This window comes from Etheostoma spectabile, chromosome 16 (assembly GCF_008692095.1).
Source record: "Etheostoma spectabile isolate EspeVRDwgs_2016 chromosome 16, UIUC_Espe_1.0, whole genome shotgun sequence".
NCBI classification, from domain to species: Eukaryota; Metazoa; Chordata; class Actinopteri; order Perciformes; family Percidae; genus Etheostoma; species Etheostoma spectabile.
Window position 1 is genome coordinate 21,579,624 of NC_045748.1, and position 6,866 is coordinate 21,586,489.

Below are 6,866 nucleotides of genomic sequence, written 5' to 3' on the forward strand. Positions count from 1 at the left end.
TGTTCAGCCCTTCATTAAACATCTCTGTCAGGACATTAGTTACTTCATCCATGTTTAGATGATAAAACTCTGCCGACAGGCCGTAAAAAGTGCAAAAAAGTCATGGTACAGTATGTCGAAAGAAATCATAGAATATCATGTTGAAAAAAGTCATAGTATAGTATGTAAAAAGTCATAGTACGGAATGTCAAAAAAAATTCCATGTATAGCATGTCGAAAAAAGGGGGAAAAAGTCACAGTATAGTATGGAGAAAGAATTCATAGTATAGTATGTCGAAACGTCAAAGTATAGTGTGTAGAAAGAAATCATAGTATAGTATGTCAAAAGAAGTCATAGAATAGTATGTCAAAAGAAGTCATAGTATAGTATGTCAAAAGAAGTCATAGTATAGTATGTCAAAAAAAGTCATAGAATAGTATGTAGAAGGAAGTCATAGTACAGTATTTTGAAAAAGTCATAGTACAGTGTGTAGAAAAAGGTCATAGTATAGTATGTAGAAAAAAGTCATAGTATATTATTTTGAAAAAGTCATAGTACATTGTGAAAAAATCTAGTATAGTAGTGTAGAAAAAAGTCATAGTATAGTATGTAGAAAAAAGTCATAGTATAGTATGTCAAAAAAGTCATGGCATAGTGTGTGGAAAGAAGTCATAGTATATTATGTTGAAAAAAAATTATAGTATAGTATGTTGAAAAAAGGGGAAAAAGTCATAGTTTAGCATGTTGAAAAATCATAGTATAGTATGTCGAAAAAGTGATAAAAGGCCATAGTAATAGTTTTCCAATCAGGAAAGACTTTGTTGCAGATAGGCAAAGATTTATTGTACAAATGCAGGATATGACATGTACAGTCTTTGGAGATTAGACTCCATCATTATGAATGATATATGTGTGTGTGTGTGGTTAGAAAACCAGAAGGTGATTCCCCTGATGGAGTCTAGACACTGATGGTGATGGCGGGACCGAAAAGACCGAACCAGGAGCCCGATGACATTGCCAAGGAGGAACCAGGGCACAGCGTGATGAAGACGGAGGAGCGATGGGGGGGGGGGGGGGGGGGGGGGGGGAGGAGGATGGTTGTCCTCTTAGCCTGAAATGACAACTGAGCAGCAGAGAGAGTCCTCTTTAAAACAGGGAAGTCGTGCTGTCATTGGGTCACTAAATCCAAGGCCGCCTCTGATTGGTCAAAACATAAATGAATGCCTCTGACAGCTGTTCAGTTTAGAAGAGAGAGAGAATGTGATTGGTTTAAAGATCTTCCTGCAAAATGTACTCTAAGCTTTAATTTAAAAACATAAAATACAACGTTTCAGTGTTTATCCAACACATTCATCAGTTGTTTAATGTGCACAGGAAGGAACTCTGGTCTTAAAACACAATTCAGTCACATGATCTCATGGCATGAAGTCACATGATTGCTAAGATGTAGTCCATTCGTGTTGGATGTTGTTCCATGTTGGAGACAAATGATGTCAAACCACCTAGCCTCTCTGTCCAGGATATAGACATCTTGAAGACTGTCGTGTTCTTTTATGTACATAAGTATGTACTGCTGAGTCCATTTACAAATAAGTGTATTCATTTTTTTAAAAAGCCATACTATAGCATGCCAAAAAATATATGGGATGAAAGTGATAGAATAGCATGTTAAAAAAGTAGTATAGTATATAGTAGTAGTATATAGTATATAAAAAAAAAGTGATAAAAAGACATGGTAATAGTATGTCGAAAAAGGGAAAACAAGTCCTAGTATAGAATGTGTATTAAAAAAAGTGTGTTGAAATAGTTCTAGTCATAGTATATGTAATAGTATGTTGACAGTAATGAAAAAGCCATAGTATGTCAAAAAATGATCAAAGTGATAGAATAGCATGTTTAAAAGTCATATACAAAAGTATGTTGAAAAAGTAGTCATAGTTTATGTAATAGGATATTACATTATGTTGACAAACAGTGATTTTAAAAGTCATAGCATAGTAAGTCGAAAAAAGTCATAGTATAGTATGTCAAAAACTTAATAAAAGTGATAGAATAGCATGTTAAAGTCACAGAAGTCATATAAAAAGTATGCTAAAAAAGTAGTCCTAGTATATGTAATAGGATATTATATTATGTTGACAAACAGTGATTAAAAAAAGTCATGGCATATGTTGAAAAAAAGTGATAAAAAAGCCATAGGAGAGTGGGTTGAAAATTGGCATGTGAAATCTGGGGCAGATTGTACAGTTTCTTGTGGTGAAACATGAAAATGGCAATACTTTTCCATAAAAAATCCAAAAGCTTTTCAGTTCTCCATGGTGAAAGTCCTGCCTGTTATGGATTTTGCTTAGGGATCATGTTGCCGTGTTCTCACCAACACAGAGACACTACACTACAGAGACCCTTACTGCGATCACACTCTTTTTCTGATCTGTATCTACTCTTCTGGATAAAAAGAGAAACACCGGGTAAAACAAACAGAGGTTTATTTGCAGCTTTGACATCAGAAAACATTAAACGCATCGCAGGTCATTTCATTCTCATTGTGTCCGACATGCTGACAGTGCGACAAACCCAACAAACACACGCACACAGGCATTGATACACGCAGTGGGAACTGAAGACACGTGTACAGACTGCAGGCATCAGAGACAATTCACACACAAAGGATTTCCAAAAATAAAAACTCTTAGGAGGTACTTGGATTGATAAGTTTTGATATATCGGGCACAAAAAAAAACATCGTGACTTCTGGTCTCTTTTCCCTCTGCTTTGTAATCTATAATCAATAATGCATGAAAAATATTCAATAGTTCACAATCTTTACAGAGGATCAGACAGAAGAGTTAATAACAGGCACAACATGACTCTTAAAACAGGGTACACTTTCAAAGTGAATTAAAAAAAAACATTTAATGGAGGAGACAATGCAAGAAAAAAAACATGATTGATGAAGAAGACAAATGTATAAAACATATTCAAATCTAAATTAAACTGGAGAAAGTTTTTAAGCAGCCGAGGAAGTGAGGAAGAGAAGGGAGAGGATTCTGATTGGCTAAGGTGGGCTACATAATTTCCCATTTTTTTTTATGGGATCATTACATATCTATCTATCAATCTACAGTGCCACCTACAGGTTTGGCATGTTCTTGACGGCATAGATACACGGGTACGTGTAAATCAACAATGTTATGAAAACTGACAGCTGTGTTATTTTTGAAAACCAAGAGGTTGAAATGTTACGAAAATAGCCGGCCACGTGTATATGAAAGCTGACAAATTGGTTCAGAAGATCGTCACAATAAAAGGCATTGGTTAACGGTGGTCATGAAAATGCTGAGGAGCACTGAAAATGTACTGATTTGGCTAAGATGTTGCATGTAGTACGCAAACAAAAGCAAAATCTACAGTATGTGAAAAATATTTGATATTCGATTTGAAAAAAAACTTCAGCATGTATGCTCGCCTTCTATTTCTCATAATGCAAAGCGCTGTTATGGTCACAACAATGAGTCATAACTTCCACTTTCCAAAACCGGAACTGGCTAAGCCTGGCCTAGCATATGTTACATAAATCAAATTAAATTTTATACTGACTAACATAGAACAGTATGCAGTTTTGAATAAAGCCAACGTCTCAACTAAGAAGAAAACCACCATTACCGTTGATGTTTTTTGTGCTCATTTTGCTTTAGATCGGCAATGGTTCAAGACCTAATGATTGACAGAAAAATAAATCGCCACATATTTTGACAATCAACTAATCATGAAAGTCATTTTTCATGCAAAAAATGGCAGAAAATTGCCTCTCAAATATGTGATATAATTTCCCGCCCATTTCTGTTTTATATCATATTAAACTTTACTTATTTGGGTTTTGGACAATAGAAGACATTGAAAGAAAGACCGTTGGACTACGAGACATGGATGGAGATTTTTGTCATATTTTGATATTTTATAGACCAAATGATTACTCTAGAAAATAATCGGCAAATTAAGGTTCCGGGTAAAGGTCAAGGATACATTTTAGTGTGTCGTGTTTGCTTTCTAAATTAATTCATTAAAATGAATGAATTACTTACTTAGCAGTCATCTTCGTCTCTCAAGCGTTGGTGGTGACCAAATCAGAGCTAAAAGGAGATTAAACTTAGACTCATCATCGCACTCAAATTTCAATAAGCTGCTTCTTTAAGTGTTTAGAAATATGTAACCTGTACATTATAATATGAATTGGGGTGGCAGTAGCTCAGTAGGGAGTTGGGAACCGGAGGGTCGCTGGTTCAAGTCCCCGTACGGACCAAGGTATGGTGGTGGACTGGAAGATGGAGCGGTGCCAGTTGCCCTCCTGGCCACTGCCAAGGTGCTCTTGAGCAAGGCATCGAACCCCCAACTGCTCAGGGCGCCTTTCCATGGGTAGCCCCCCCCCCTCTGACATCTCTCCATTTAGTGCATGTCTAGGTACTGAGCATGTTTGTAATTCAGGCCTGTGTGTAATAACGGATTGTAATTTCTAATAAAGGATACATTATTACTATTATTATTAATTTAGACCAACAAAAGCTGTAATAGCATTTTTTGGGGACTTTAAAGCAATTATGCGGCTGAGTAACTGGGAGAGAATGTTACGTGAGCCCACTCCTTTTATCTTTGTAGTCAGCAAATTAATATTTCAATAAACTACAATCTCAGACAGCTGTGAGTGTCAAATATGGCACAGAGATCAGCTGTTGGCAAGCGACTTGTTTGGCATCCAAACAGAATAAACACAATTCTTTCTATTTCTGAAGCCATTTTTGTAAAGGAGTGAACAGCAGAATGAGGTTTGAGTTTGTCTGGTTTTTTTTTTGGTTTTTTTTGGCACACTGGTAGTTTAAATATAGGGGACGATAGGCTGAAGCCAAAGTGATTAACCCGGGACTTTTGTTTTCATGAATCCAGCAAGCACATATTACTGATAAAAAAGTAATTCAATAATCAAAACATGAAATTCTAAATGTTATGTATACTCAAAATGACCACACTTACAGTGTACTTACCGTTACTGGGGACCCATTTGGCAGCCCCTGGTTTCAGTACACTATAAAAAACCAACCTGCAGTAATACTACGACCATGCAGCTGTGTAAAACCTCCCTTTGGCTTATTGAAGGACAAGCGAAAAGATAATTTCTGTTGCAACTCAACTTGGCTGAAGGTTTTTAATGAAGTAAGGCGGATCAAGGTGTTACTTGACTTAAGGAAAACTGTTGAGTTGCACTGATAAGAGATCATCATGGCCTCCGAGCTGATTTTTGTTGTTGTTTAATTTTACATTTAAAGACGGATGTTTTTTTTTTTTGCTTTGGTCAAGCATTGCGTCATGGTACACAACATGCCGACTCTTAAACTAAACTCTGTGGAATTTAGTTTAAATATGCTGCGATTTCATAAGGTTCTCTACATAGCGACTGCTATATGGTCTGGCATGCAATGAAGAAAACAATATAGTGTTAAGCAAAAAAAAAAAAAAAAAAAAAAAAAAAAAACAGTTGGTCCACAGTAACTCAAGGGCTGAACCAAAAAAGTCAAAGCCAAGACGAATGGTTTGAAATAACTTCCACTGTACTTCTTATAGTTTATAATAGAGTATTTTGCTTCACGTTAGACACACATTTTGATGATGAATTTGTAATTTGTAGGTTAATTTGACAAGCGAGCTAAGGATCCCTATTGCAATGAAAAAAAGAAATATAAATGCAGGTGAGATTATTTTCTCTTGATGGACATGAAAATAGAAAAGAGATGTGTGAGATGTGAAGGATAGAACAAAAATATGACAAGAGAAATAAGAATGTTTTCCATTTATTTTAATATAAATAATTGGTCACTTTAAATTCTAACAACAATGGCCATGTATGGGGCCTTTAAGCGATATTTCACTTTGTCTAATTTTGTGTTTCGGTCAACATGAAAAATCAGCTCCCCAACTGCCGTTTACCTTTTTGTTTTTTTTTCATTTTCAGAAAAGTCTATTCTCATGATAATGCTGCTTATTAGATTAAATTATCCTCTCCACTCATAAGGTCATTTCCCTTTGGATTACTGCATATCCTATATTGACTTACATGCCACGTTTGTTCCATCTGTAAAATAGCCACCGTCTTTCTTAGTAGCTGATACTTTTAGCGGATTATCTCATACTCATAAAAGATTAAAGTATGTTCCGTCACAGTGGAATAACGCTTGAAAAAGCCAAGACAGTACATCAGTTTGGAACAAGCTGTCTATGCTGGTCTAGGGCAGTCCATTAATGATAGATAGAGATGGAGGCTTTTTTCTCTCCTTCATGTTTCTTCATGTATGTTTCATGCTGTATCCTAAATCTGTCTGGCACCATTATGGAGATTTAATGGAGAGTTAGAAGAGTATAACCAACCTGCCTGCTAACAGAGAGAGAGCTAAAGCAGTTGGGTGTCTCCAAGTTTTTAACCCTCGGGTTGTCTTCCCGCCAACCTGCAAATTCTTGTTTTTCTGAGACAAAATTTCAAATGAAAAACCTTTTTTTTTTTTTAATCAACGTTTCGGTTGTCTTTTTCGCCCCTTTTGTGTCTTTCCCCCGATGTTTTTTGTCACTTTTTCTACATTTGTCAACTTTTTCTGAGCCTTGTAAAGTTTGTGTTTTTTTCACAAAAAAAAAAAAAAAAAAGAAATCTACATTTGTCACATTTTTGACATTTTTGTCACTTTGTTCAGCATTGTTTTCACATTTTCTCACTTTAAAATTTTGTTTTTTTTTACATTTGTTCACATTTTAGTCACTTTTATTTTTACTCTCTTTACTATTTCACTCCAAATGCTATGAAATTGACAAAAAACACCCAATTTCAATGAAAGTAGTGAACTGATTA